General features: G+C 49.0%; 1 protein-coding gene across 2 annotated transcripts in view; it reads left to right on the forward strand.

Moving 5' to 3' along the window:
* Window positions 1-1,786: 1,786 nt before the first annotated feature.
* Window positions 1,787-21,883, forward strand: part of SMARCA4 (SWI/SNF related BAF chromatin remodeling complex subunit ATPase 4) — a 123,544-nt gene continuing 103,447 nt past the window's right edge. Inside the window, exon 1 of one of the 2 annotated variants that reach the window (XM_082257267.1) lies at window positions 1,787-1,928. The gene's annotated coding sequence lies outside the window, so the exon portion shown is untranslated. Of the gene's footprint in view, window positions 1,929-2,000; window positions 2,078-21,883 lie in introns of those variants that run through there. The other variant, XM_082257268.1, reaches the window with a different exon arrangement.

The raw sequence follows: 21,883 nt of genomic DNA on the forward strand, positions 1-21,883 counted from the left end.
TAGATCCTAACACATTACTCAGTCCATACCAGTATAGATCCTAACACATTACTCAGTCCATACCAGTATAGATCCTAACACATTACCCAGTCCATACCAGTATAGATCCTAACACATTACCCAGTCCATACCAGTATAGATCCTAACACATTACCCAGTCCATACCAGTACAGATCCTAACACATTACCCAGTCCATACCAGTATAGATCCTAACACATTACCCAGTCCATACCAGTATAGATCCTAACACATTACCCAGTCCATACCAATATAGATCCTAACACATTACCCAGTCCATACCAGTACAGATCCTAACACATTACCGAGTCCATACCAGTATAGATCCTATCACATTACCCAGTCCATACCAGTATAGATCCTAACACATTACCCAGTCCATACCAGTACAGATCCTAACACATTACCCAGTCCATACCAGTACAGATCCTAACACATTACCCAGCCCATACCAGTATAGATCCTAACACATTACCCAGTCCATACCAGTATAGATCCTAACGCATTACCCAGTCCATACCAGTACAGATCCTAACACATTACCCAGCCCATACCAGTATAGATCCTAACACATTACCCAGTCCATACCAGTATAGATCCTAACGCATTACCCAGTCCATACCAGTACAGATCCTAACACATTACCCAGTCCATACCAGTACAGATCCTAACACATTACCCAGCCCATACCAGTATAGATCCTAACACATTACCCAGTCCATACCAGTATAGATCCTAACACATTACCCAGTCCATACCAGTACAGATCCTAACACATTACCCAGCCCATACCAGTATAGATCCTAACACATTACCCAGTCCATACCAGTATAGATCCTAACGCATTACCCAGTCCATACCAGTACAGATCCTAACACATTACCCAGTCCATACCAGCATAGATCCTAACACATTACCCAGTCCATACCAGTATAGATCCTAACACATTACCCAGTCCATACCAGTACAGATCCTAACACATTACCCAGCCCATACCAGTATAGATCCTAACGCATTACCCAGTCCATACCAGTATAGATCCTAACACATTACCCAGTCCATACCAGTACAGATCCTAACACATTACCCAGCCCATACCAGTATAGATCCTAACACATTACCCAGTCCATACCAGTATAAATCCTAACACATTACTCAGTCCATACCAGTATAGATCCTAACACATTACCCAGTCCATACCAGTATAGATCCTAACACATTACCCAGTCCATACCAGTATAGATCCTAAGGCATTACCCAGTCCATACCAGTATAGATCCTAACACATTACCCAGTCCATACCAGTACAGATCCTAACACATTACCCAGTCCATACCAGTATAGATATCCAGCATGATATTTTCCCCATTGAGATCTGATGTGTTTTCATATTGTTCCTATAATTTTTTGTGAGCAGTGTATAACGTATGGCCAGCCAATTATCTGTCATCTCCCGGCTGCGGTGACTTGATACATAGCTCTGTAAATAAAGACATCTCATTATCCTGAATATTATCCTGTCACATTAGCTCATCCTCTGCAGCCAATCATCATCAAGCACCTCTTGTCCTCAGCTCTGTTTTATTTATAAATCAGCCCGCCTAGTGAACCTGCCATTCATGGTTGGCTGCCCACCAAGCCGGGCATTTTGCCCTTTTCCAACATGGCTGCTCCTTTCAGCCCTGTCCCCATGGTAACCGTTCCCTGACTCCTTCTTCTCAATAGAAGCCGCTTTTGCGGCGATGGCGTGATGACGTCGCGTTGCTAGAAGCCGCGTTCGCCATATATAATGTGGAGGGGGGAGGGGTGAACGGGTTAGTTGAGCATTGGAGGCGGCCGGGAAGGGCTGCGGGTGTGGTGGAGAGCACAGAGCTGAGATTGCGGGAGGAGAGGAGGAGGACTTTAGCAGGTAATGCACGGTGGTGGATCGGCAGGGCGGCCGGCAGGGGGAGCAAGTGTGTGAGCAGTGGGGGAGACTGGGCAGTCATTGAATGAAGTGGGCGGGCTGTGGGAGGCGCAGAAGGGACAAAGGGGCCTGATAGCAGCGAGGAGCTCCAGGTAATGGGGTGCGGGGGCCAATCAGTGCCAGCCTGGGGTGGCAGGGCATCCTCTGTGCCTGTGACCGGGGTCATGGGCTGGTAGGGACAGGTGCTGGATTGGACATCATTAGTCTGGATCTCCCCTCTCTATGGGACAGATGGGACCTGCTGATGATGGGGACACTCATGGTGGGGGATGCTTTAGTTTTGTGATGGGACTTTCTGGAGCAAACCAGGACATTGTGTTCAGGTTGGCTGTAAAAGAGCAATTGTTCTCATCCAGTACGATAAAATGCATAAGAAGGGCTTCACATGGAGCACTGGTGGGGTCCTGGGGGTTGGGGGACATGTGGTGGTCCCAGTCATGTTGGTTGGACCCTGTGCTTCTAATTGGGTGGTTGGGTAGAACGGGTCAGAAAATGCCTCTCAAATCCAAGTTGCCCGCTTTATGGGTAAGATCAGACGTGGTGATGGGCACACAATGTGGGGACACTCATGGTTAAGGGATGCGTGATTGGTTTTGTGATTGGAAGTTCCTAAGCAAACTAGGGCAATATGTTCTTGTTGGCTGAAGTTGATCAGATGTTTCGTCCAGTATGATAAGAAATCATGAGTGGGGTTTCTTGCGGATCTCTAACGATAATCTGGTGGTTGGTGGGCATTTAGTGGTTACAGGGACGTTGGTTGGACCCTGTGCTTCTAATTGGGCAGTTGAGTAGAACAGGTCAGAAAATGTCCCCTAAATCTACATTGCCCTCTTCATGGGTAAGATCGGACATGGTGATGGGTACCAAATGTGGGTTAAGGGATGTGTGATTGGACATTCCTAAGCAAATTAGGGCATTATGTTCAGGTTGTTTGTAGTTGATCAGATTTTTTATCCAAAATCATGAGTGGGGTTTCTTGCGGATCTCTGATGGGGTCCTGGTGATTATGGTGGTTGGTGAACATGTAGTGGCCACAGGGACGTTGGTTGGACCCTGTATTTCTAATTGGGCAATTTAGTAGAACAGGTCAGAATGTGTCCCCCAAATCTAAGTTTCCCTCTTTATGGGTAAGATTGGATGTGGTGATGGGTACCAAATGTGGGTTAAGGGATGTGTGATTGGACGTTCCTAAGCAAACTAGGGTATTCTGTTCAGGTTGGCTGTTGTTTATCTGATTTTCTTCCAGTACGATAAAATACATAAGAAGCGCTTCACATGGAGCACTGGTGGGGTCCCTGGGGGTTGGGGGACATGTGGTGGTCCCAGTCATGTTGGTTGGACCCTGTGCTTCTATTTGGGTGGTTGGGTAGAACGGGTCAGAAAATACCTCTCAAATCCAAGTTGCCCGCTTTATGGGTAAGATCAGACGTGGTGATGGGCACACAATGTGGGGACACTCATGGTTAAGGGATGCGTGATTGGTTTTGTGATTGGAGGTTCCTAAGCAAACTAGTGCAATATGTTTTTGTTGGCTGAAGTTGATCAGATGTTTCATCCAGTATGATAAGAAATCATGAGTGGGGTTTCTTGCGGATCTCTGAGGTTCTGGTGGTTGGTGGACATGTAGTGGTTACAGTGATGTTGGTTGGACCCTGTGCTTCTAAGTGGGTGGTTGTGTAGAACAGGTCAGAAAATGTCCCCTAAATCTACATTGCCCTCTTCATGGGTAAGATCGGACATGGTGATGGGTACCAAATGTGGATTAAGGGATGTGTGATTGGACGTTCCTAAGCAAACTAGGGTATTCTGTTCAGGTTGGCTGTTGTTTATCTGATTTTTCATCAAGTACGATAAAGAGTGGTGTTTCTTCCAGATCTCTAATAGAGTTCTGGTGGTTGGTGGACATGTAGTGGTTACAGTGACGCTGGTTGAACCCTGCGCTTCTAATTGGGCGGTTGAGCAGCGCAGGTCCCCCAAATATACATTGCTCTCTTCATGGGTAAGATCGGATATGGTGGTGGTGGGCACACTTATGGTTAAAGGATGTGTGATTGGTTTTGTTATTGGACATTCCTACGCAAACTAGGATGTTATGGTCAAGTTGACTGCAGTTGATCAGATTTTTCATCCAGTACAATAACAAAACCTGGGGGGTGATTCTTGTGGAGTGTTCTGATGGGGCTCTCTGTGGTTGGCAGGCATGTGTTAGTTTGAGTGGCATTTTTTGGAGCCTGGGCTTCTAATTGGGCAGTTGGGTAGATCAGGTCAGAAAATGCCCTCCAAGTCTACATTACCCGATTGACAGGGAACATGGTGGTGGGTACACTCATGGTTGAGGAATCTGTTATTGGTTTTGTAATGGGACGTTCCTGAGCAAACCAGGATGGTATGTTCTGATTGGCAATAAATGTGCAGAGTTTTCATGTAGTGCATTAAAAAAATGTGGGCAACGTTTCTCAAGGAGCACTGATGATGTTGTGGTGGTTGGTGATCAGTGGTTTTGGTTGGAGCCTGTGCTTCTAATCGGGCTGTTAAATAGAGCAGGTAAGAAACTACCCTCTTCATGGGGAAAATCTGACATGGTGGTGGGTACAATCACGCTTCTGAGATATGTACTATGTTTTGTGATTGAATGTTCCCATGCAAACCAGGACATTGTGTTCAGGTTGGCTGTTAATGAGCATATTTTTCATTTAGTTTCATTCAAAGCATAAGTGGCATTTCACACGGAGCACTGGTGGGGTCCCAGTGGTTGTTGGACATGCGGTGGGCACAGTGACATTGGTTGGACCCTGTGATTTTAATTGGGCACAGCAGGTAAGCAAATGCCCCCCAAATTTACATTGCCCTCTTCATGGGTAAGATGGTCACACAGAGTAGGGACGCTCATGGTTAAGGGATGTGTGATTGAATGTTCCTAAGCAAACTAGGACGTTATGTTCAGGTTGGCTGCAGTTGATCAGATTTTTTCATCCAGTACAATTAAAAAAAAAAAAAAAGTGACCAGGGTTTCTCCTGGAGAACTGATGGGATCTCGGTGGTTGGTGGATAAGTGGCGCTTCTTGAATCCTGGGCTTTTAATTGGGCAGTTGGGTATAACAAGTCAGAAAATGCCCTCCAAGTCTACATTACCCTCTTCACATGGAAGATCTGACCTGGTGGTGGGTATACTCATGATTGAGGGATCTGTAATTGGTTTTGTGATGGGATATTACTGAGCAAACCAGGACAATATGTTCTAGTTGGCTGTAATTGAGCAGAGTTTTCTTCTAGTGTGAAGAACTGTGAGTGGTGTTTCTCATGGAGCACTGATGGAGTCCTGGTGGTTTGTGGGCATGTGGTCTTCAGTGGCGTTGGCTGGAGCCCATGCTTTTAATTGGCTTGTTAGAACGAGTCAGAAACTGCCCCTGAAGTCTACAATGCCCTCTTTACAGGGAATATCTGACATGGTGGTGGGCAGGGCTGCTGTTAGAAATCGCGGGGCCCCGTACAGACTACCTAGCAGGGCCCCCCCAAGAAAATATTAAAGATATATTTAGCTAAAATAACAACAAAATCACTATTAGCAGACACAAATATAACATAACTCACATAATTCCTGCTAAATCTAAAAAAAAAACTATGTTAAATAAAAATAAAGCTGAGATTAAAAAAATATACAGGCTGGGCAGTTGGGAGGTCAGTGATCAGAGACAGAGGGAGAAAAACAAAGTTACAAATAAACTCCTGAGCAGAGATAACATTAGAGCCAGTGCTGGGAGGGGGGCCCGCACAGGGAGGGGGATTAGTGAGGGACAACTTTCTCTTTCTCAGCAGATAAAAGCTGATAGCAGGGAGAGGGACAAATCAGATTCAGATGCTGGAGGAAGATTTATTTCTGTATTTATTGTCCATCACAAATCCCCCCCCTCTCTGTGTGGGCCCCCCTGTGTGCTCGGGCCCCCTACAAGAAGGCTGGTGGCCCCCCCCTATCAGCGGCCCTGGTGGTGGGTACAATCGCGCTTCTGAGATATGTAATTAGTTTTGTTAATGGATGTTTCTTTGCAAACTAGGACACTGTGTTCAGGTTGTCTGTACATCGGCAGATTTTTCATGCAGTGCATCTGGTACAATAAAATGTGGTTGCCTTTCTTGTGCAGTGTTGGTGATTTCTAGGCCAGATTGATGCTGGTCAGAAGATATGTGGTTGGAGCCCATGTGTGGGCAGCTGGGTGGAGAAAGCCATACGCTAAAATCAGTGTTGGGATTTCAGGATTAGTGTGCAGTTTGGTTTACAATTGCGTTTCAGATATACTTCATGTGGTGGTTTTTTTTGTTGTCCAAGAGGTTCTCCTTAACTGAATACATTGAAACTCTTCATGAAGTATGACTGAAGAAAGTGGTTCAATTTTGGGCAGAGGAAAATAGGGAATGGTAAATAGAACATCTAGTTTGCTGATAAAATAAAAAATAAACTCTAGGTTTTTTGGGCTTTAAGTTTGAACCACTAGCCCTTTGCTGTCATTCTGTGTTCACATTGATGGAATGTCAGCAGTCTGTGATGTTTGTGGTCAATCCCAGGCCAGAAGTGTGAGTGATAAAATATTCAGGGTGAAGACCAACCCCCCCCCCCCAAAAAAAAAAAACCTTTAATCCAATGCCACAAAAGGTGTGATTATCTTATTCTGTTATTTGTTTGGTGGCTCTGAAATCCATTGTCTCACCTGTTTGTGCACAAAAGTCTGTAAAGATCCATTGGTATTATCTGGGACGCGGTCTTGATGGACAGGGGGGAGAATACAACCCAAGATGTAACTAAACCAGTTTCAGAGTAATCTCAATGTAGGGTAGACTGTAACCCAACCTTCCTTAGACAGGGTTCCTCCAATAGTTGCTAGAGGTTCCTTGAGTAATGAGTCATTTGCCACTCAGATATGTAATCCCTGACACTATTGATGTTTTTTTTTGGGAACTATAAGGGGGGCGTTTCTTCCCACTGAGGGTGGGGGCGTTTCTTCCCACTGAGGGTGGGGGCGTTTCTTCCCACTGAGGGTGGGGGCGTTTCTTCCCACTGAGGGTGGGGGCGTTTCTTCCCACTGAGGGTGGGGGCGTTTCTTCCCACTGAGGGGGGGGGCGTTTCTTCCCACTGAGGGGGGGGGCGTTTCTTCCCACTGAGGGGGGGGGGGCGTTTCTTCCCACTGAGGGGGGGGGGGGCGTTTCTTCCCACTGAGGGTCAGCGTGAGGGGGCGTTTCTTCCCACTGAGGGTCAGCGTGAGGGGGCGTTTCTTCCCACTGAGGGTCAGCGTGAGGGGGCGTTTCTTCCCACTGAGGGGCAGCGTGAGGGTGGGACGTTTCTTCCCGCTGAGGGCCAGCGTGAGGGGGGGGACGTTTCTTCCCGCTGAGGGCCAGCGTGAGGGGGGGGCCATTTCTTCCCACTGAGGGGGGGGGGGGCGTTTCTTCCCACTGAGGGTCAGCGTGAGGGGGCGTTTCTTCCCACTGAGGGTCAGCGTGAGGGGGCGTTTCTTCCCACTGAGGGGCAGCGTGAGGGTGGGACGTTTCTTCCCGCTGAGGGCCAGCGTGAGGGGGGGGCATTTCTTCCCACTGAGGGCCAGCATGAGGGTGCATTTCTTCCCACTGAGGCTGAGGGCCAGCGTGAGGGGGGGGCTTTCCTTCCCACTGAGGGGCAGCGTGAGGGGGGGCGTTTCTTCCCACTGAGGGTCAGCGTGAGGGGGGGGCGCGTTTCTTCCCACTGAGGGCCAGCGTGAGGGGGGGGCATTTCTTCCCACTGAGGGCCAGCATGAGGGTGCATTTCTTCCCACTGAGGCTGAGGGCCAGCGTGAGGGGGGGGCTTTCCTTCCCACTGAGGGGCAGCGTGAGGGGGGGCGTTTCTTCCCACTGAGGAGGGGCAGCGTGAGGGGGGGGGGTGTTTCTTCCCACTGAGGGGCAGCGTGAGGGGGGGGGGCGTTTCTTCCCACTGAGGGGCAGCGTGAGGGGGGGGGGGCGTTTCTTCCCACTGAGGGGCAGCGTTCCCACTGAGGTGCAGCGTGAGGAGAGGAGCGTTTCTTCCCACTGAGGGGCAGCGTGAGGGGGGGGTTTCTTCCCACTGAGGGTCAGCGTGAGGGGGGGGGCGTTTCTTTCCACTAAGAGGAAGCATGGGGGGGGGGTGTTTCTTTCCACTGTGGGGCAGCGTGAGGGGCGTTTCTTCCCACTGACCGCAACACTCCTGTACCATAAGCTGTACATATACAAATTAGTAGTAGGAGTTCTTCAAGACCCGAAAATTATTTTAACAGTTTCTCCATGTTAAACAGGTTGAGAGACTGTTGTAACCAAATCCTTGGATGGCTAGGACACAGTGATGGTCTAAGCGTTTCTTTTGTTTCCCTTTCATTAGGAAATGTAATGTGACCGTTGGCATTACCAGCTTGCCAGGAATATAACTGTTTTCTGTAACCATTAAATCGGTGGGTTTAGTTTTGCTTGTTGTGTGTGTGTGTGTGTGTGTGTGTGTGTGTGTGTATATATATGTATGTATGTATGTATGTATGTATGTATGTATATATATATATATGTGATAGATAGATAGATAGATATATAATACTTTTCTTGTTGTGGAAGGGTACGGTCTGTATCCATTTCTTCAGAGAATACAAATTTCACAAATGACCTCTTTGTGGCGATCCAGGGAGCTGTGCAAAGTAGCAAAATTTTAAAGCTGTATCAAACAAAAAAAATACATAAAGTAGCATTTGTGTTTGTCAGGTGAGGGCAGATCTTTGCAGGCAATGTCACTGAGCTGATTGTTTTCCAGGATTGGTCAGTGTGAGACTGCGATAACAAATGCTGAATGATTCACAGGCTTGTTGTAAACTCTCTCCGCCAGTAACACCGAATGTTTCTTTTCCTATGGAGACAGGAGATTTTGGCAGGCCCCAGTGCATTTGGGAAGGTCCGATATCTTGCTGCCTATTGTTCTGAACAAGATGTCTTCTTTGTCCGGACACCCATCAGTGTTGACCAACATTATCGTAGTAATATTCAAACTGACCTTCACCCACTTCTACTTAAAGCAGAACTTAATCAAAAATAATGTTCCTTTGCAAGTAAACATACATTCCACCTTAATAATGATGCTACCAAATTGAGTGTGTGCTGTAAATTGTCTCCAGCATTTCTCCTGTATCTTCTTGCTGAAGCCCAGAGCCCCTGAGCAGCAGTAAATCTTTACACTGTCAGCAGATCAGCCTCTACAGTAGTGGCTCTGATTTTCATCACCATGCCAAAAATGGAGAGCAGCTGAGCATGTGCAGAACAGGGTGAGATGGTGTATTACTGGACTTTAAACAGCGTCCCTGAACCTAGGTTTTCCACTGCATGGTACGGCTTGGTTTGGTGCTTTTCCACTGCATGGTACCGCATGGTACATGTTAGAACAGTTTGATACAGCGGCGCTTTTCCACTACATGGTATAGCTCGCTTAAACGGTACCACCTCAGTTGAGGTTCCAAGCGGGCCGTACCTATACCATATCTCCCAATCCTTTGCATGCAGCCTTGATTGTTTGTTACTAATAGCCACCAATTGGTCAGAAAATCGTTGTAATCCCACCCACTTTAGTGGAAAAGCAAACCGAGCTGAGTAGAGCCTATACAGTGCTAAAAATGTGCAGACTCGTACCACGCAGTGGAAAAGCCAACTGAGCCGAGCAGGTCCAAGCAGTGTGGAGTGGAGCCGAGCCGGTACTTGCAGTGGAAAAGTGCCATAGGTGTCCTTACCACCATTGAATTTTCTGGTCTCTGTGCTCACAGCTGCAAGTTGATTCCTGGGAGAGGAGCTATTCATGGGTTCCCGAGCTGCTTGTGTGTTCTTGGCACAGCATGTCCAGCTGCAGTGCTTGGGAGTGAGCTTGCTTGTAAGGGTGCCTCCAGGGGACCCTGCCAGGGAAAGAGCCAATTTCACCCGAAAGGGGAAGTTTCACTCTTCATCCTCCCCCCCCCCCCCCCCCCACCGTACATTTGGATCTTTTGTTTCCTGGCCGGGGGGGGGGCACGAGTACCTGGTTTTTTTGAAGTTCACCCCCTCCTTTCCCCCCACAGCCTTCTAGGGACTCCACAGGTCCCAGAAGACTGCAGGACCAATCAGAAAGCAAGTTTGGAAGCCAGCTGCAAAGCCACAAGGCTTCAATGCCAGTTTCTTTGTGAATGTGCTGATTGAAGAAGTGAGGACATCGGTGGGTCCAGGGGTACAAGCAGTTGCAGTAAACATTTTTTTATCAGTTTGAGATAAAGGTTCTACATGAATAACTAAAAGCGGATCATTGCAAGCAGTCAATGGTAAATGGTTTGTCTTATCCCTCGAACTGCTGAATTTGCAGGAGAGCTTGTTCTGTTGAAAAGTAAGACTTAGGCTGGGTTCACACTGGTGTGAATTGGTTAACCTCCCTGGCGGTATGATTCTTTCGGATTTTAGGTGCTGAAAGCGGTACCATTATTTTGCATGTAATTCTTAAGAATGAGCAGCCCAAACCAACTTTCTCTTACGTCCTCCGACAGTCGCCGCCCACTTCATATTCATCACCAATGGGGTTATGTCCTCTATTCCGTAGGAGTAGCTAGGCAATAGAATATGTTAGTACAAAGACTTTTAACATATCCCACCCCCAGGGGGTGGTCCCCTCAGTACATAACCCTCCACTTCCTGTATCCAACTCAGTTTCATTTGTCTAGCTGTCAGGAGTAGCTGGAAGTTTCTGTGCTGGGGCACCTTGTCTCAGCTCTCTTTCCTTTCTTTGGATTTTATTTGAGTTTTTTCTCTCTTTCTTGTTAGCTGTTATTTTACCAGCATTAGTTTAGTTCTTCGGAAGAAGAGGATCATGCGGGCTGCGTCTCGGGCTGACCCCCCTGGTAGCAGGCTGTGGGTCAGTGGTTTCTCAGCCCGCCATCGAGCGTTCAGTCAGGTATCGCTCCTGAGTTATCTGAACGACCCATCCCTGTTCCGTGCAGGGATGCTAGGTGAGGTGGCTACCTCACCGGACGCTGTGCGGTTTCTCAACCCACCTTCTGATGCGTCCTGGATGCGACTCTCCCTGCCTCATGTGCAGCGGTTTGTTCGCCTGTGCGGGTCCCCCACGCCATGTAAGAGGTAAGTGCATTTATGTGGGGACCTGTCTGTCTGGGGGGTGTCAGTCTGGGACTGTGTACCTTGCCCTGTGTTCACACTATTACTGTTTCCCTATCTCTCACATTGCATGCTGTGGGCTGCAGGAGGGGGGGGCTGGCTGCACTCTGTGTCAGTTTTCTGTCTGTGTGAACGGCTGTGTGCTGTGGGGCTTGAGTTTCTCATGCTTGGGGCACATTACAGCGCCGCTGCGGCGGTTTACCATGTTCCTTTTTTGGGCAGATGGTGTGTTTTACTTCACCCTCATGGGGTGTGGGAGCAGCGGTTTCGGCGCCATTTTGGCTGCGATCGCTCCGGCCGCATGTTTTACATGCATGGCGGCCATTTTCTTGTAGCCTCCATAGGCTTTAGTAGAGCGCCCTGTATGCCAGCACTTCCTTTCCTTCAGGAGCACCGCAGGCAGCAGCAGCAGCACCGATCTCTCCAGGTTCATTTCTCTCTATTCCCTGTATCCTGCCTTGGTATACTTGTCCCTGTGGGGGTCCCTTGTGTGGGGTGCTTAGTGTGAGTGGGCTACGATCGCTGCGCTCTCTTAAAGGGGCGGTCACCCATTTATTTTTGCTACTACAGGGGCATGGATTCTCAGGAATGCTAGTTTCCTGCCAATTTAGTGGGAAGCCAGGGGACTGCGTTTTCCCCCCCCCGGGGGGGTTTTGGCTGCGATTGTGGCTAGCCTTGCGACTCAGGTGCAAATGCTGGTGGCTGCTCAATCCTCTAAAAGGCCCAGAGTTTCAATTTCCTCTGATTCAGAGGGTGATGGTACTGGGGCTGCTGTGGCAGAGATCTCCTTATCGGGGTCTCGTTCCTCCCTGGACCTTATAGGGTCAGGAATGGAGGCTGAGGTAGAGGGGGTTGATAATTCTCCCCCTGGCTCGTCTGAAGAGCTTGCACTCATGGATGAATTGGTTGCTTCTATCAAGCAATCTCTGCGTTTGGAGGAGGAAACATGTCCTCCAGCTGCCTTGGCGGCTTATGGGACGCAGAAAAGGTGCAAATCATCGCAGATGTTTCCATGCACTGATGATTTTCAGCGCGCTGTGAAAGAACGATGGCGTAATATACGCAAACCTTTTGCTGTACCAAGTAGGTTTAAGCTGCGCTATCCTTTTACGCCCGCTACTGATGGGCGTTGGTGTGTCCCACCTCCGGTGGACCATGCGTTAGCAGTTTTGAACAAGTCCACTGCGATTCCTGCTGAAGACACCCCGGTGTTCCGGGATGCCACGGACAAGAGGATGGAGTCCCTTGCCCGTCGTCCCTATTCTATTATGGGTTCTATGTTGAAAGCTTTATTTGCTTCACTTATGGCGGCCCAGGCGGTCGCGAGCTGGACGCAGGTGCTTAGGCGTGTCCTGGTGGCTGATTCTGCCCCCCAGGCGACTTTGGATATGGTGGATCAAATCCACCAGGGTGTCATGTATTTGTGTGATGCGGACCTGGATATGGTTCCGTTGGCTGCACGTGTACACAGTGTGGCGGTGTTATCTCGCCGCCTGGTTTGGTTGAAGTGTTGGTCTGTGGATCAATCTTCACGTAAGACCTTGGCCAATCTGCCTTTTGATGGTTCTCGCCTTTTTGGCGAATCCCTGGATGCCCTAATTAAAGGGGTCACGGGGGGTAAGAGCAAGCTCTTACCTCAATCCCACAAGACTGAGACGGAAAAAAGAATGCTTTCTTTCGGCCCCCTCAGGGGTCCTTTCGTGCCTTTCGGTCACACTTTGGGGCAAGCCGTCCAAGGGTCAAGGCTCCCGCAAGGAGCCGTGGGCAGGTAAGCAAAAGTCCGGCCAATCCGGTTCTGCGGCCCACAACAGTGCGGCCTGAAGGGGCGCCCTCACCCAATTCACAGGAAATCGTTCGATCTGGCTACTAGATCGAGTTTCTCTCTCGGCCGGAGAGCAGATTTTTTCCCTCAAGTCTTCTGTTATCCCCGGAGCGTTTGCGGGACCTGCATCTAGCGGTGCAGGACCTGAGGGCTCAGGGAGTGGTGGTCCCGGTGCCTCATCGGGACAGATTTCGAGGGTTCTATTCCAATCTGCTCGCCGTGCCCAGGAAGGAGGGCAAGGTGCGTCCGATTCTGGACTTGAAGGCGCTGAACCGCTTTGTGCGGGTGCGCAAGTTCCGCATGGAATCCCTGCGGTCGGTGGTGGCTGCCCTGGTTCCGGGTGAGTTTATGGCTTCCATCGACTTGAAGGATGCGTATCTTCACCTTCACATCCCGATTTTCGAGGGTCACCAGAGGTACCTTCGATTCGCCATAGCGGAAGATCATTACCAATTTGTGGCGTTGCCTTTTGGTCTCGCCTCGGCTCCGAGGGTGTTCACCAAAGTGCTGGCACCGGTTCTGGCTTTGTTGAGGGCCCAGGGCATTTCGGTTCTGGGGTATCTGGACGATATTCTGGTTCGGTCTGCGACCAGCCAGAGTCTGGAGAAGGATCTGTCCGTCACGTTGCAGACTCTGCAGGAGTTTGGTTGGACGATCAATTTTCCAAAGTCGACATTGTGCCCATCGGTTCGGATTTCTTACCTGGGTATGATTCTGGACTCTGTCCAGGCGAAGGTCTTCCTGCCGGAAGAAAAACTCGCAGCTCTTCAGGAGGCAGTCAGGTCCCTCAGGGACGTTCCATCTTCGTCCATTCGGACGTGCATGCGGTGTCTGGGATTGATGGTCTCGGCTTTCGAGGCGATTCCCTTCGCCCAGTTTCACACACGGGATCTCCAAGCGGAGATATTGTCCAAGTGGGACGGGCGTCCGCGGTCTCTGGATCTCCAGATGTCATTGAGTTCTCAGACCAGAAGGGATCTTCTGTGGTGGCTTCAATCCCCCTCAGTATCGGGGGGCAAGTCTTTTCGTCCCCTTTCGTGGACGGTGATCACCACGGACGCCAGCCCGTCGGGCTGGGGTGGTGTTCTGGGCGTTCTGTCCGCTCAGGGTGTTTGGTCGACGGAGGAATCCTCCCTTCCGATCAACGTTCTGGAACTGCGAGCGATACTCCTCTGTCTTCGTCGTTGGACGGACAATCTTCATGGCTACCCGGTTCGGGTGCAGACGGACAATGCCACGGCGGTGGCTTACATCAATCACCAAGGGGGCACCAGGAGTGCCCGGGCGGCTCGAGAAGTGGCCGCGATTCTGTCTTGGGCCGAGACGCATGTCCCGGCAATATCGGCAGTTCACATTCCGGGGGTGGAAATTTGGCAGGCGGTTTATCTGAGCCGCCAGACCCTGGACCAGGGGGAATGGTCCCTTCACCCTGCTGTCTTCCAGATGTTGTGCGCGAGGTGGGGTCTTCCGGAGGTAGACCTGTTCGCGTCTCGTCTGAACAACAAAGTACCACGGTTCGTGGCAAGGACGCGCGATCCTCGGGCAGACGCGTCGGACGCGTTGGTTGCCCCGTGGCATCAGTACCAACTGATGTATGCGTTCCCACCGATTCAATTGCTGTCCAGGTTCCTTCGCGGAACCGACCACGGTGATTCTTGTGGCACCGGACTGGCCTCGCCGGTCCTGGTACGCAGACCTCGTAAATCTGGCAATCGACGCCCCGTGGCGTCTGCCTCTTTGAGAAGATCTTCTGTCGCAAGGACCGATCTTCCATCCTGCTTTACAGTCGCTGGCTTTGACGGCCTGGCTGTTGAAACCGAGGTCCTGAAGAACAGGGGTCTTTCCCCTGAGGTCATTCACACCTTAATAAATGCGAGGAAGTCTTCCTCGGGGAAGGTTTATTACCGTACTTGGAAGGCATATTTTGCCTGGTGCGAATCCAGGGGTTTCTCTCCTGACACTTATTCGGTGTCTAGGGTGTTGCCCTTCCTTCAGACGGGTGTTGACCAGCGTCTGGCGCTGGCCACGATCAAGGGTCAGGTGTCTGCTTTGGCCGTTCTTTTTCAACGGCCTGTGGCATCTGATTCTTTGGTTAGCACTTTTGTGCAGGGGGTACGTCATCTGATCCCTCCTAGGAGGGACCCTCTTCCCCCTTGGGACTTGAATCTAGTTCTATCAGTATTGCAGCGTGCTCCTTTTTGAAAGGATCAGGGAGATCTCTTTGTTATCCAAGAAGGTCGCCTTTTTGGTGGTTATCACCTCGGCTCGTCGAGTGTCGGGGCTGGCAGCCTTGTCCTGCAAGTCTCCGTATCTGGTTGTGCATTTGGACAAGGTGGTCTTGCGACCTAACCCTTCTTTTCTTCCAAGAAGGGTTTCGGACTTTCATCTCAATGAGGACATTGTCCTACCTTCGCTTTGCGCGAAACCGAAGCATCCGACGGAGGTGTTGCTTCACTCCTTGGATGTTGTCCGGGCGATTAGAGTCTATCTCAAATCGACTGAGTCTTTTCGCAAGTCGGATGCCTTGTTTGTCCTTCCGGAAGGTCCTCGGAAGGGCATGGCGGCGTCGGCTTCTACAATCGCCAAATGGATCAGACAGACCATTGATCAGGCCTATGCTTTGAAGGGGAAAGTTCCCCCTGTACCTGTGAAGGTGCACTCTACCAGATCTCTGAGTACGTCTTGGGCCTGTCGTCATGGGGCCTTTGTGGCCCAGGTGTGTAAGGCGGCGACTTGGTCGACCGTACACACTTTCACGATATTCTACAGAGTAGATGTTCAGGCATCGGCTGATGCTTCCTTTGGCCGCAAGGTTCTTAGTGCGGCAGTTCCCTAGAGCCCTTGTTACGGGTTCTTTGGCTTTTTGGGATATTTGTTTTTTCCCTGGGTTTTCTTGCTCCTGTTGAGCGAGTGTTTTTGTTCTTATGCCCTACTGGTTTCCTTCCTTTGGTAAGGTTCCTTTCTCTGATGGGGAGACGGCGTTGCCTTGGGCGCGGCTGCGTTCTTCCCACCCCTCATGTTTACACTGCTTTGGGACATCCCCATTGGTGATGAATATGAAGTGGGCGGCGACTGTCGGAGGACGTAAGAGAAAACGGAATTTTTGTAAAATCTTACCTGTAAAATTCCTTTCTCTGAGTCCTCCGACAGTCGCCGCCCCCGCCCCTCTTTTGGGGTTTTGATGTACTCTCTACTGCTATTCCACTGAAACTGAGTTGGATACAGGAAGTGGAGGGTTATGTACTGAGGGGACCACCCCCTGGGGGTGGGATATGTTAAAAGTCTTTGTACTAACGTATTCTATTGCCTAGCTACTCCTACGGAATAGAGGACATAACCCCATTGGTGATGAATATGAAGTGGGCGGCGACTGTCGGAGGACTCAGAGAAAGGAATTTTACAGGTAAGATTTTACAAAATTCCGTTATTTATATATGATTCTTGTTTTACTGTGCGTTCTTCTTTATAACATCTCGGGTATGATAAAGTTTGAAACACAAAATCATAAATTATAATATAATAAAAAACTATAAATAAGTTTAAAGTATGTGTGTATGTATATGTGTGTGTATATATATATATATATATATATATATATATATATATATATATATATATATATATATATATATATATATATATATATATATATATATATATATATATATATATATATATATATATATATATATATATATACACTTTAACTTATTTATAGTTATATTATAATTTATGATTTTTTTGGAAAAATGGCCAGACTTACTGGCCGGCTCTCCAGGTGAAAATAAAGGAAAGAAAGCCTAAGAAGGAAAATGAATGCAGCCATCATATGTAAGAATTTGTAAGCGGTAAAGCTGCATGATTAATCGTTCAATTGCAACCTCGATTCAATCCCCCCCCCCCCCCCCCCCACTCGCAATCTTAAAAGGATTGTAAAGGCAGAAGGTTTTTTTTATCTTGATGCATTCTATGCATTAAGATAAAAAATAAAAAAAAAACCTTCTATGTGCAGCAGCCCCCCTAACACTTACCTGAGCCCGTCTTTATACAGCGATGTTGTAGGTGCCCAGCTGCCCAGGACTCCATTTCTCATTGGTTTAGACAGCAGCACGGTGCGATTGGCTCCCACTGCTGTCAATGAAAATCAGTCAGCCAATCTGGAGAGAAAGTGGGTGGGGCCGGTTTGCGGCTCCGTGTTTGAGTGGACACAGGGAGCTGCTTGCTGTGGGGGCACTCAACAGGAGGGAGGGGCCAGAAGCAGCGAAGGAGGACAAAAGAAGAGGAGGATCTGGGCTGCTCTATGGAAAACCACAACACACAGCAGGCAAGTATAACATGTTTGTGTTTTTTTTTAACCACTTGCCGACTAGCCGCCGTAGTTATACGGCGGCAGGTCGGCCCTGTTACGCGAAACGACGTACCTGTACGTCATTTTGTGCACAAGTTAGTGGGGGCGCGCGCACGCGCCGATTGGCTAGAGGAGGCGCCAGTCAGCGGGTCCAGCAGACGCAATGTCCGCCAGGTACCCGCGATAACTCCCCATGGAGACAGAACGGTGGTCTGTCAAAGTAAACACGGCAGACCGCTGTTCTGTCAGTGATGAACACAGGGATCCTGTGTTGCTCTTATTTAGAACACAGGTCTCTCTGTTCATGCAGCAAGCCCATCTCCCACACAGTTAGAAAGCACCCCCTAGGGACACATCTAACCCTTTGATCGCCTCTGGTGTTAACCCCTTCACTGCCAGTGTCCTTAGTACAGTAACAGTGCATATTTTTAGCACTGATTACTGTAGTAATGTCACTGGTCCCCCCAAAAGTGTCAAATATCAGGTGTCCGATCTGTCCCCCGCAATGTCGCAGTCCCACTAAAAATCGGAGATCGCCGCCATTACTAGTAAAAAAAATAAAAATAAAGGACCTCAGAGCCGGTTCACACTACCACGACCAGAAAGTCGCCCCGTGACTTGTTTAGAGGCTTGGGAAGAGGCTTGGGAAGAGACTTGTGCACTACTTTGAAGAGACAGGCGACTTGGTCTGTGGGGAATGCCTGGCTAATCTTTCTTCTTCCTGGAAAGTCTGATAACAAGTTGTGTCAATTAAGATAAGGAGGCAACTCCCATTGAAGTATATGGGACAGTCTGATCACAGGTGGATCACAGGTCGCCTCAAAGTAGTACAGGACCCTTTTCTGAAGTCGGAGCGACTTCAGTAGTGCCAATTAAGATGGCACTGATTGATTAACATTGCTTTTATGTCAAGTGACCTGGGGCACTTTTGCACAAACCAATCAATGTACACTTAATGGGATTTTTCTAAACAAAAATATGTAGCAGAATACACATATTGGCCTAAAATGATAAAAATTAGATTTTTTTTTTATTGTAAATGTTTTATAGCAGGGGAAAAAAAAAAATATATATATATATATTATATCATTATTTTTTTTTTATAGCACAAAAAATAAAAACCGCACAGATGATCAAATATCACAAAAATAAATCTCTATTTGTGGGGGGAAAAAAGAACATCAGTTGTTTTTGGGTATAGTGTCGCACGGCCGCTTAATTGTCAGTTAAAGTAACGCAGTCCCGTATTGCAAAAAAAGGCCTGGTCCAGAAGTGGTTAAAAAACAAGACTTTACAACCACTTTAATCCGTCATTGCCATGATTCAGTGCAGAGCCGTTCTCTGCTCACAGCCAAAAAAAAAAAAAGCAGCCGATGTTCTATCGAAAAATGCATCCGACAAACTGCGCATGCACAGTACGTAAAGGTCAGTCCAGCTGATATCCCGATCAGCTGGTGTGACGATGACACTGCACACGCGCAGTTTATCGGAGGCATTATCCAACGAGAGACAGATCGCGGAGGATCTAAGTGTCAGATTCTGCCTCGCTCTCTGCTCATGCGCGCGACGGAAATCTATTCTTATTAGGCGGATTATTCTTATTTGATATTCTTATTGGGCCGGTGGAAATTGCAGAATATGGTCGTGAGTACAGTACATGTACACACAGCTCTGATGGGGACAAATAGAAGTATATCTGGACACCTGATGTAAAGGGGCGCTCTGATGGGGAAACTGATGTAAAGGGGCGCTCTGATGGGGAAACTGATGTAAAGGGGCACTCTGATGGGGTCAGCTGCCTGAGCCCCCAGCTCTAATCCCCATCATCCTTGCAGATGCAAAAAAAAATAAAAATATAATGTAATTCAAATTAAATGTCATTAGTCTGCTGGTGCAGATTTATGGTCTAATAAGATTTTTGTTATTAAACACTTAGCAGAACGTAAACTTTTGACTGTCACCTTTTTTACTTCTAGAATTCTATAAGTAATTGGAGTCAGCCAGCACCGCCGCCGCAGTGACATCAGTTGGACATTCCACCAACCCCTTGCTATGTCCAGTTGTGGTCACTGCAAATGCACAGCGTGTTCTACAGACCTCAATGTGTACTGTGTTATGTATGATACAATGTATAACGCACTGTGCTATATATAACATTGTACTGAATATAACACACTAGGCTTTAAAAAGAACACACATAGCACATTGTATACAGCACAGTGTGTCCCCATCAGAGTGCCCCTTTACATCAGTGTCCCCATCAGAGTGCCCCTTTACATCAGTGTCCCCTGATGTAAAGGGGCACTCTGATGGGGACACACTGTGCTGTATACAATGTGCTGTGTGTGTTCTTTTTAAAGCGTGTGTTATATATAGCACAGTGTGTTATACATTGTATCATACATACCACACAGTACACATTGAGGTCTGTAGAACACGCTGTGCGTTTGCAGTGACCGCAACTGGACATAGCGAGGGGTTGGTGGAATGTCCAACTGATGTCACTGTGGCAGCGTGACGGCTGGCTCCAATTACTTATAGAATTCTAGAAGTAAAAAAAGGTGACAGTCAAAAATTTATGTTCTTATTTTTGTGATCTAGACCATAAATCTGCACCAACAGACTGATGACATTTAATTTGAATGAAATTTAATTTTCTCTTACGTCCTCCGACAGTCGCCGCCTCTTCATATTCGTCACATATGGGGTATTAGACTTTGCTCCGAAGGAGTAGCTAGGCAACAGAATATGTTAACAATAAAGCTTTAACATATCCCACCCTCAAGGGGTGGTCCCCTCAGTCAATACCCTCCTACTTCCTGCAACCATATCTCAGTTTTAATGTCTAGCTTGTCAGGAGTGGCTGGCTCTCTCTGTGCTGGGACTTTTTGTCCCAGACTCTTTCTTCTTTTTAATATTTTGTTTGAGTTTTTTTCTCTACCTTTACTTAGCTGTTATTTTGGTCAGCATTAGTTAGTTCTTCGGACGAAGAGGATCATGCGGACTGGGTCTCGGGCTGATCCCCCTGATCGCAGGTCGTGGGTCAGTGGCTTCCCAGTCTGCCATCGAGCGTTCAGCCAGGTAACGCTCCTGGCACAGTGAACGACCCATCCCTGTTCGGTGCAGGGATGTTTGGTGAGGTGGCTACCTCACCGGACGCTGTGCGGTTTCTTAACCGCCATTGTGTGCGTCTTGAATTGCGACTCTCCCTGCCTCATGTGCAGCGGCTTGTTCGCCTGTGCGGGTTCCCCAGTCCGGACCTGCGGCCCATAACAGTTCGGCCTGAAGGGGCGCCCTCACCCAGTTTTGGGGTGGGGGGACGCTTGCTCGGTTTTCTTCAGCCCTGGTTGGCCCGTGTGCGGGACAGATGGGTTCTGGAAATCGTTCGATCTGGTTACAAGATCGAGTTTCTCTCTCGGCCGGAGAGCAGATTTTTTCCCTCAAATCTACAACTGTCTCCAGAGCGCCTGCGGGATCTGCACCTGGCGGTGCGGGACCTGAGGGCTCAGGGAGTGGTGGTTCCGGTGCCTCATCGGGACAGATTTCGGGGGTTTTATTCCAATCTGTTCACCGTGCCCAGAAAGGAGGGCAAGGTTCGTCCGATTCTGGACTTGAAAGCTCTGAACCGCTCTGTGCGGGTTCGCAAGTTCCGCATGGAGTCCCTGCGCTCGGTGGGTGCTGCCCTGGTTCCGGGGGAATTCATGGCCTCCATCGATTTGAAGGATGCGTACCTTCACATCCCCATATTCGAGGGGCATCAGAGATACCTTCGATTTGCCATTGCGGAGGATCACTACCAGTTCGTGGCGTTGCCCTTTGGGCTCGCCTCGGCTCCGCGGGTCTTCACCAAGGTGCTTGCACCGGTTCTGGCATTATTGAGGGCCCAGGGCATTTCTGTCCTGGGGTATCTGGACGACATTCTGATTCGGTCTGCGACCAGTCAGGGTCTGGAGAAGGACCTGTCTGTCACAATGCAAACTCTGCAGGAGTTCGGTTGGACGATAAATGTTCCAAAGTCGACACTGAGTCCGTCGGTTCGTCTTCCCTATCTGGGAATGATACTGGACTCGGTGCAGGCGAAGGTCTTCCTGCCGGAAGACAAGCTCAGGACTCTTCAGGAGGAAGTCAGGTCCCTCAGGGACGTTCCACACTCGTCTCTGCGGACGTGTATGAGATGTCTGGGATTGATGGTCTCGGCCTTCGAGGCGATTCCTTTCGCTCAGTTTCACACGCGGGGTCTCCAGGCGGAGATCCTGTCCAAGTGGGACGGGCGACCTCAATCTCTGGATCTTCAGATCTCGTTGAGTCATCGCACCAGGGAAAACCTTCTGTGGTGGCTCCAGTCCCCGTTGGTGTCCGGGGGCAAGTCGTTTCGTCCGATCTCGTGGACGATAATCACTACGGATGCCAGCCTGTCGGGCTGGGGTGGTGTTCTGGGCGTTCTGTCCGCCCAGGGGACCTGGTCGGAGGGGGAGTCTTCCCTCCCGATCAACATTCTGGAATTACGTGCGATAAGGCTCTGTCTTCATCGCTGGACGGACCGGCTGCAGGGCTGCCCGGTTCGGGTGCAGA

This window comes from Pelophylax lessonae, assembly GCF_965119305.1.
Source record: "Pelophylax lessonae genome assembly, chromosome: 4".
NCBI lineage: Eukaryota > Metazoa > Chordata > Amphibia > Anura > Ranidae > Pelophylax > Pelophylax lessonae.